The following is a 10,840-nucleotide window of genomic DNA, read 5'->3' as shown; positions in this document are numbered from 1 at the left end:
ATGACAAATAATACAAACAAGATTATTATAATATCAATGAAAGCACTAATCAATATCAAACCTCAATTTACGATCAAGACAGTGTTCAAATTAATTTCCATATCTCATATTGGGAGGTTTTTAGTATCGATATACCATTGTTCACAATACTATTATTCACAATACCAGTACCACCATATTATCAGTACGGAGTCCGATCACGACCCGATCAGCTAGGCTATCTCATTAGAGACATCAACCACAATTACTCTCAATATCAATACCACCGTCTTTAACACGGAGTCCGATCACAACCCAATCGGCTAGGCTATCCATTAGAGACATCGACCACAATCACAATTTCAAATATAATTTCCAGCACAATCACCACCATGTGTGCGGCATGGTGTCCGATCACGACCCGACCGGCTAGGCTGTCTTATTCAAGACATCAACCTTTTTATATCAATCATCACATTTCATATTACTTTCATATATTTTCATTTCATTGGCACTAATGGCCATAATTATAAGATCAATCTTGGCACGTTGGCCATATTCAGTATTTCATGCTCACCCTTTTCAATTTCGGATATCATCATCATCAATAACAACAAATACAATTCAAATCAAAGTGTGTAGTACACATGTGAGCAGTTTAAAGTCTAAAGCACATGGAGATATTTCACAAAATTTGGCATAATAGCCTTCGTTTGAACTTGACTTGAAGTCGAAATATTATTAATGCACAACCCATATTTTAACACATTCTCGATTGATAACATAACATGAATAAAGCATTTGAGATACTTGTCGAATATATATATATCTTTTAACGCAATCTTACTCGGAATAGCCAATTTTTATAATGAACCACTCGGGACTTACATATTTTTCATGAATATCGTGTGATTCAATTCTAAGAGAAGAGTTTAGCCAACATACCTCAATTAAGCTTCCTTAAACTCTAAAATGTTCCGGAATTCTTAGCAACTTCAATCTATTGTAGAAATATAACAAATTGAATCAAAATTAGGAAGTTGCTCATGGTTCTAGCTTATTTGAGCATTTTATCAAACACTAAGTGTGGATTAAGGCTCAAGGTCCTTTTGTGGAGGATTCCATCATCCCACAACCCAATCTTTACCATTTTTAGCTCAACAATCTTCCTATATGTAACGACCCGGCCGGTCGTTTCAAGAGTCATAGACCTGTTTTTCCCATTTCTGCTTATTTATGTGTTGTTCAATTGTGTTGAGTTGTATCGAGTTGGTAGGTTTGGGTTCAGAGTAGTTTTGGAGTGAAATGAGACACTTAGTCTCTTAGTTAGAAAGCTAAGTTAGAAAAGTCAACCGGAAGTTGACTTATGAGTAAACGAGTTCGGACTTGGATTTTTATGATTCGGTTAGCTTCGTTGGGTGATTTTAGACTTAGGAGTGTGTCCGGAATGTAATTTGGAGGTCCGTGGTAGAATTAGGCTTGAATTGGCGAAAGTTGGAAATTTGGTGATTTCAGTTTGCAGTGGAATATTTGATATCGGAGTCGGAATGGAATTCTGGAAGTTGGAGTAGGCTTGTAGTGTCATTTGTGACGTGTGTGCAAATTTGAGGTCATTCGGACGTGGTTTGGTTGGTTTCGGCATTGGTTGCCGAATTTGGAAATTTAGAAGTTCTTAGGCTTGAATCCGAGGGTGATTTGACGGTTTGATGTTGTTTTGGGTGATTCGAAGGTTCGACTAAGTTGGTATGTTGATATATGACTTGTTCGTATTTTTGGTTGAGGTCCCAAGGGGCTCGGGATGATTTCGGATGGGTATCGGGGAGTTTGGAAGTTGGAAAATGCAGCTGGAAGCTGCTGGTGTGGCCGCACCTGCAAATTGGGAACCGCAGGTGCGGATGGCATGTCGCAGATGAGGAAAATGGAGGCTTGGCATTGAGCACAGGTGCGGAAGAGAGGATCGCACCTGCAAGCCCGCAGGTGCGAAGGGGCAGCCGCAGGTGCGAAGCTTGGCGTCTAAGTGACTTTCGCATATGTGCACCTGGGACCGCAGATGCGAGTCCGCAGGTGCGAGAAAGGGTCCGCAGGTGCGGAATCCCTGGGGCAGATCCTATATATCACACTTCGCGATTTTGGTTCATTCTTCACCATTTCTATTCGGTTTTTGGAGCTTTTGGGAGAGATTTGAAGAGGGAATCAAGGGGGTTTCATTGAGGTAAGTTACTTGAGCCCTAATACTTGTATATATGGTGATTTTCCGTTGTTTAATCAAGGTAATTAGTGAAAATGAGGGGTTAGGGCTTGGAATTTTTGGAGAGTAATTTAAGGATTTGAAGGAACAAACGATGTCGGATTTTGATGAATTTGGTATGGTTAGACTCGGGAGAGGTCAAGGTTTATTATTCTGCCATTTTTTACTGATTTCGAGACGTGGGCCCGGGGTCGGGTTTTGGTCGGTTTTGAATTTTTGGCATAATTTGATAGTTTTTCTTGCGGAATTCATTCCATTAGCATATATTGATGGTATTGTACTGATTGTGAATAGATTTAGAGCATTTGGAGACCGAGTTCAGAGACGAGGGCATCCCGGAGTAGGATCTTTATGCTGTTAAGGTAAGTAACAGTTTTAACTCTGGCCTTGAGGGTATAAACCCGCAGATTTGACATCACGCAATGGTTTGGAAGTGATACCCACGCTAGGTGACAAGCATGTGGGTGTGCATCGCGAGGGATTGAGACTTGGTCCGTCCCGTGAGGCTGTGAGGCCTAGTGGCTATTATATGTGGTTATGTGTTTATTTGTTGTTGAACCTGCTTGCCTTCATGTTAGAGATCATGCTTGGGCTTTATTCATGCTCACATTATTTGTACTCAGTCATAGAAATTATTGTACATGTTTACCTCAGTCTTTATTATTTGCTAATATGCGGTGATACTTGATGTGGGCTGTGTTCCCTTATTTGTTGGTGATGATGAGACTAGTAAGGTACATGATTGAGTGAGGTCGAGGGCCTAGTTGTGAGGATATTAATATCATAGCGCGTGAGTTGTCCGCGTAGCACGTGAGTTGACTGTGCGGGTCCAGGTATTGATACCATAGCGCATGAGTTGTCCGCGTAGTACGTGAGTTGACCGTGCGGATCCGGGTATTGATATGATGGCACGCGAGTTGTCCGTGCTTAGCGCTTGGGCTTTGGGAGCCCCTCCGGAGTCTGTACAAACCCCCAGTGAGCGCATAGTGTTGAGTGTTTTAAGTGTTGAGTACTGAGTTCGAGTGGTGAGTGATGGAGTGACACTGCCGTGAGGTTGTATTTATTTGTGTTGTTGTTACATTTATCTGTTAAACTTCTTTGTGGCATTTACTGAGTTATGGAATTTACCTGTTTATTTCTGTTTATTTTTAAATTGTGAAAATAAATAATTGGGCTGTTTTACTTAGCTCGTCACTACTGCTCAGTTCCTTAGTTATTTCTATTACTACTGAGTCGGTTGTACTCATACTATACCCTGCACTTTATGTGCAGATCCAGGTGAGTTAGAGCGCGGCGATCGTTGAGTTCAGGCCGGCTATCTGTGGAGATTGCAGGGTAGCGGCTAGCGTCCGCAGGACCTTGTTACTCCTTTTATCATTTCTTTTTTTGGATTGTATTGACAGTTAGACAGTTTCATTTCTTAGTTCATAGATTTAGACGCTCATGACTTAGTGACACCCCGATGTTTGGGGCTCGTTTCCGTATTTCTAAAATTATATTTAAAGTTGATTTAGTTTATGAGAAATTCAAATGTTGAAATGCTTTATTAAATTCTCATAATCGGTTTAGTAGTAATATTTTGGGGAATAGGCTTGTCTTGTAATACGATAGGCGCCATCACGACCATGGTTAGATTTTGGGTTGTGACACTATATCCTTTGATAACACATGCATGTAAAATAAATAACCCTCATGCCCAAAATTAGCTTGCTAATTACCCATTTCTAGACAAAATTCGAAATTGAGGGTTAGGGTGTAGAATCTTACCTCTAGGATGAAGACCTAGCGAGTTTCCCTTCTTAATCTTCCAACACTTGAGCAAAAATTGAAGAACACCTTTTCACTCTAGGGCACTCTCTCTCACTCTAAAATGTTAGATTATAGCTCAAAAAGCCCCAAAGAGTGCATTTAACGAAATAGGGTCGGGTTTTAAAAACCTAAAAATGAAGCTCCGGAACGGTTCTCCAGTCGCATATACAACCACATAATATATATGCGGACCGCATATCGGTCACATAATTGATGACAAAAATGATCAAAAATCTGTCTGTGTATGCGGTCACTATGCGGTCGCACCGCATAGCTGCTTCCAGAATAGCCCTTTCCTGCTCACTTATGCGGCCATTATACGGGCCGCAGAGTGATTATGCGGTCACATAATGGACCGCATAAACGCGCTTTTTCGCCAAAAATTTTTCTTTACTTTTCGGTACATTGTTTAACCCAAAAAGTCCGAGCCGCGGCGAGCAAGCTCGCCGCGAAGAGTTTCTATAATCCTCAACACGTAAAACCAATTCGGCGCCATGAAACCTTATTTTCTTTTGCAAAATTTTACGGGACCTTACATTCTCCCCCACTTAGGATCATTCGTCCTCGAATGAGGGTCAAAACTTGTTATTAGCATCTTATGTAACTCAGTTTTCATACCATACACCAGCAGTCCCAAATTTGACTAACTCCCTAAATTTCAAAATATTTTGCCAAAGTTTTCCTTGTAACTAGGCATATCCACATGTTAGAGGGCCCCAAAAACACACCCTAACAGCATATACATAATCCAATGACGTAACATAATACAAAATAACACAAACTGTGGTCTCACAAGCAATATATTTCCAGAAAGGACCACCCTTAACGCCAATTGTACAAATGATACAAAATTCATAGAAAGCAACTCTTAGAATATTTTTTCATAGATCACAACGTTATAAATACATGGCTATTCAAACAAATAAGGATATTTTTTCTTCATTTCTTCTTCGCCCTCCCAAGTAGCCTTTTCAACGTGTTGGTTTCGCCATAGCACTTTTACGGATGTAATTTTTTATTTCTCAACTTTCGGACTTGCCGATCAGTAATAGAAAATGGAATCTCTTCATAAGTCAATTCTTTATTAACCTCAATAGTCTCAACCGGAACAATGGTCGTCAGGTCTCCAACTACTTTTTTAACATAGACACATAAAACATCGGGTGTACTAATGACATCTCAGGTGGTAGCTCAAGCTTGTACGCTACCTCACCGATCCTCTGAATAATTTTGTACGGTCCAACATACCTCAGACTCAATTTTTCTTTCTTACCAAAATGCGTCACACCCTTTATGGGGAAAACTTTCAAGAATACCCAATCATCTTCTTTGAACTCCAAATCCCTACGACGAACATCCGAATAGGATTTCTGACGACTCTGAGCAGTCTTCAACCGCTCCTTAATGGTTCTAACTTTTTCCATAGCCTGATGCACGAGGTCTAGAACTATCAACTCTGCTTCCCCAATTTCAAACCACCCAGAAAAGAACACCCTTAACGCCAATTATACAAATGATACAAAATTCATAGAAAGCAACTCTAAGAATATTTTTCATAGATCACAACATTATAAATACATGGCTATTAAAACAAATAAGGATACTTTTTCTTCATTTCTTCTTCGGCCTCCCAAGTAGCCTCTTCAACGTGTTAGTTTCGCCATAGCACTTTTACGGATGTAATTTTTTAATTTCTCAACTTTCGGACTTGTCAATCAATAATAGAAATTGGAATTTCTTCATAAGTCAATTCTTCATTAACCTCAATAGTCTTAACCAGAACAATGACTGTCAGGTCTCCAACTACTTTCTTTAACATAGACACATGAAACACCGGGTGTACTAATGACATCTCAGGTGGAAGCTCAAGCTTGTACGCTACCTCACCGATCCTCTGAATGATTTTGTACGGTCCAACATACCTCAGACTCAATTTCCCTTTCTTACCAAATCGCGTCACATCCTTCATGGGGAAAACTTTCAAGAATACCCAATCATCTTCTTTGAACTCCAAATCCCTACGACGAACATTCGAATAGGATTTCTCACGACTCTGAGCAGTCTTCAACCGCTCCTTAATGGTTCTAACTTTTTTCATAGCCTGATGCACGAGGTTTGGCCCTATCAACTCTGCTTCCCCAATTTCAAACCACCCAATGGAAGAATTTCTATAATCCTCAACACGTAAAACCAATTCGGCGCCACGAAATATTATTTTCTTTTGCAAAATTTTACGGGGCCTTACATAAGTGATATTGTTCCTAAACTTTATAGCCTCTGAAAGATAAGTACAGACGTCTCTGTGCCGATCCTTCAGACTCTACTAAGTTTGCTCGTGACTCGTGAGACCTATGTAACCTAGTGCTCTGATACCAACTGTCATGGCCTGAAATTCCCAACTTCGGAACCGTGATAGCGCCTAACATTAAACTTGCTAGGCAAGCCAACGTTAGAATATAATTAGCCATTTTAACAAAATTTTAAATTAATTAATACCAAGGAAACAAATGCGAAAATAATGTCTGAAATAATTCATAATAATCGCGATATCTAAATATCATCCCAGAACTGGAGTCACAAGTGCACGAGCTTCTAGAATGATACAAATAAGGATCTGAATAAAATAAAGTCGTCTGAAAGCAAACACACAGCTAAAGTAAAGTAGACGGGGACTTCAGAACTGCGGACGCTGTGCAATTATACCTCAAGTCTCCTCTGAGTACCTGAAATCCGAGCAAGTTTATGGTACGCCACTGGGACCAACTCTGAAATATGCACAAGAAGTGCAGAGTGTGGTATCAGTACAACCGACCCCGTGTACTGATAAGTGTTGAGCCTAACCTCGACGAAGTAGTGACGAGGCTAAGGCGGGTCACTTACATTTAACATGTAGTAATAACAACAATAATAATAACGGGAATATTAGTAAGACCAATAAATAATATTAATAATTGAAATCAACTCAACAGTCACAATCCCTCAACTTGTTTCTATTGCGGCGTGCAACCCGTTCCCCCAATATAACTTTTAAACAATTCCGTTTCTCACCAAATTCGACATACAAGTCATAAATGACATAACGGACCTATAAAAATTTTCAGAATTCGAATCCGACCCCGATATCAATAAAAGTCAATTTGTAGTTAAACTTTGAAATCTTTAAGCCTTTAGGCTTCTAGTTTTCGCCAACTGGCGATAATTAAAGCTAGGGACCTCCAAATTAAATTTCGGGTATACGTCCAAGTCCCAAATCACGATACGGACTTACCGGAACTATCAAAATACTGATCCGAGTCCGTTTGCTCAAAATGCTGACCAAAGTCAACTCAGATGAGTTTTAAGGCTCTATTTCACATTTTAATCAATTTTTCATATAAAAACTTTCCGAAAAATTATACGGACTGTGTACGTAAGTCGAAAAATAATAAAATAGTACTTTTTTAAGGTCTTAGAATACATAATTAATTATTAAATTTAAAGATGACCTTTTGGGTCATCACACTTTATCTCTAGTTTGAATACATTGATTTCTTTGTTATACTAATATATTGTGATACGGGAACTTACCTCGGGTTCTTGTATAGTCAATGATCTTCAGTATTTCAAGTAATCTCGCAATGAATTGAAAACTTATTCTACTATGTGAACCAACTTTTATGGCTTTTTCTCAGAGTGCTTCTGGTTATTTTCAACCTAAGACCGAGTTTTCAAGAATTAGAGTGAAAATTGCTTCATGATAAAAAGCGTGAGCAAAGAACTTCCTACCAGACTGACCTTACTCTAGCTTTTGTGAGATAAAAATGACCTGAAATTAAGTGTATATTGCAACCTGTGTAGGGAATATGAGATTTTTGAGATCCTTCTTTCTATAGAATGAGTCCCTAAATTGCATATGTGAAAACACCCGACCAGATCCTTCTTTCAATGGCTAGCAGTGTACTCGAATCTCTTAAGCCAGTTGGTTTCCTAGAGGCCAATTTCATATTCATTTCTTTGAAAACAGTTAGTTTGCTCTAGTTTACAGTCTTCTATGAAATGTGAAGAACTGAACCTAAAACTTTTGGCTGATTAAATCCTTCTCTGTGAAAAACTAGAAGGAAAGTAAGAGGACTGTAACGTTGCAAACATCATTTAAATGACATGAATGCTTGATTATTTGATGCGAATGTCAGATGAGATGTTAAAATGCAGTTTTATAAAAAATATATTGCCTGTTAGCTGCATCTTAGCAAATAGAGTTAATGTCATTCGCGAGTCATGTATGCATTAGAATATATGCTTTTCAAATATCTTTATGCCCAACTGAAAAAGGTCAATGATTTTGTTGTTTTGTGCCATCAGTTGTATTTGAATGTAAAAGTAAAACAATTGCTTGACTCTTTACAACTGATGAAATTGAGGGACAATATTATTTGGTATATCTGAAAAGCTAAAATGCACGGTGCTTTAATAATGAATTATGGGAATCAAATGAAATTAAGTCAAAAGCATTTTTTTAAAAAGTTTAATAAGTTGAAGGAATCTATGCATTCGTGTCATTATGCTTGTAATTTTACAAAGCCTACTATTTCTAGTCCATAAAGTTGTAAAGCGAGGTTGTAATTGTTGAAGCCAATGCAATTAAAAAATATCTTGACTAATATGGTTACCAAAAATAAAAGTAGCCGTCACATCTCACATGGGAATTATAAAAACCACTCGTGAGGATATTTAGCAGCTCGCAGCAAATCTCAATGATTTAAATATTGTATATATTCCTAGATATTAAAACATAGTAACTTATAGCTTAGCTTGATTTTTATGCCTTTTCTACGTGTTGTCTCTTTTTGGATATGGATTCTTAAGTTGGATTCTAACTGATATTGTGACATATAGCAAGCACATGTTCTCTTTAATACGCAAACTAGTAGCGATGTGAGAACACAAATCAGAATCGTAATTTGGATTATTTGAATTATATTTAAATAACCTTAAAATATAAATATATACAAATTATATATAATCATTAGATATTAATTAAGAAGTAAGACATAAAATCATTTATCAAATTTCATAATGGATAAGTTATTTTTATATATATTTACAACAATCTAACCCTGTAATTTTAGTACTTACATTTCATTTCACCGTCAATATTAAAGAATACTAAAATGTCATTGGTAAGTTGTCTAGTTTTAGCACATTAGATCATACAAACAAAAATTTCACTACCACTTTGTTTTTCATCTAAAATTCAAATAAGTCTTATTTTAAATATTTACACATACTTTTTTTTTTGGTTCTTGCTTATTACCTTTTTAATTATCATCGATATATATAACTTTTTTATTCTTGAAATTTAATGCATTTTTACGTTTTTATGCTCTTACTCAAAACTCTTTTATGATCTAAATCTATCAATAATATTTTTGAGTATTATTTAATTTATTTATTTTTAAATAAATTTAAAGTATAAGTATCCTCACACTATCTCTATTTTTTGTCTTTATACATTCTCTTCCCTACTATAAAATTTTAATCAGTTTTCCATATTAATATTTTACCTATAATTAAATAATGTCATATTTTGTTTTAAATTATAACTTTAAATTAGTTTAAAATATTTTATTCCTCTTCTACGTGTTGTCTCTTTGGATTTTATATTCTTAAGTTAGATTCTAAATGATATTGTGACATATCTCGAGCACATGTTCTCTTTAATATAGTTAATTATAAGTTAGTTTCCTCTAAGTAATATGCACTTGCTTTTATCAATTTAACTATTCTACTAATTTCCATGTTAATATATATATATATATATATATATATATATATATATATATATATATTAATAATTAAAAATCAAATTAAGAAGGCATGTAGTCTTGAAAATAATGAACATTGATCATATTTAGCTAACTTAATAGAAGAATAAACTCAAATGAATTGTAGAAAAACAGCTTCACAAGAGTAGAACATTGTATTGACTTGTATTCACACTAATTGCATTTGTGTTTCAACCCTTCAATATATGGTATTTATACCTTTTTAGTGAACTTGAAAATTCTAGGTTAAATGTCTTCATAGGTATAAGAAGATAGAACAATATTTTTAATACACGAGGAATCACACTTATGACAATATAGAATGCAAAATCAAAAATTTCACCGGCTATAGCAACAATAACAAAAGTTATATCTATTTTTAATTAATGTAAAATATATATTATCTTATGATCAATATATAGAAAATAATATTTGTGCTTATGAGTGAAAAATATCACACATTTACTGATAATACCTCATATTTTTAGTATATTTTACGAAGATTCGAATAACAAACTAGAGTTGCCATGTAGTTGTTATATTATTTTAAATAGTATCGAAAAGTTAAAATATATTTTAGCCACACTATTTTACACCAGCATAATAATCTAGGTTACTTGTTAAAAGTTTCCTTGAATAGTTACCTTGCAAAATAAATTAATAGTATGTTTGTGAAAAGATAAAACAATTGGCAATCAAATAATTTTTTCTACTTAAATAAGCTCATGACGATTCGAAGTATATCTTGATTTATGCGGGTCTCTTCGACTAGAAAATAAAAGTCTATTCGATTCAAATTTCAATATTGACATTTTCAATCGAGCTTTAGCATGGGCATATTTTCCAAGTCCATCGACAAACACTTACGATAGTACTAGTTAATAGAGGAGTAGTTTACATATAGCAAGATCAATGACAATCCCTTGAAATGTTATATCCGTCTGTCTCCGGTTAAAACTATACAAGGCCCTTCTTTAATGCTTGAACTAACAAGGGTTCA

Source organism: Nicotiana tabacum, chromosome 19, assembly GCF_000715075.1.
Source record: "Nicotiana tabacum cultivar K326 chromosome 19, ASM71507v2, whole genome shotgun sequence".
Classification (NCBI taxonomy): domain Eukaryota; kingdom Viridiplantae; phylum Streptophyta; class Magnoliopsida; order Solanales; family Solanaceae; genus Nicotiana; species Nicotiana tabacum.
Note: the sequence above shows the minus strand (reverse complement) of the source record.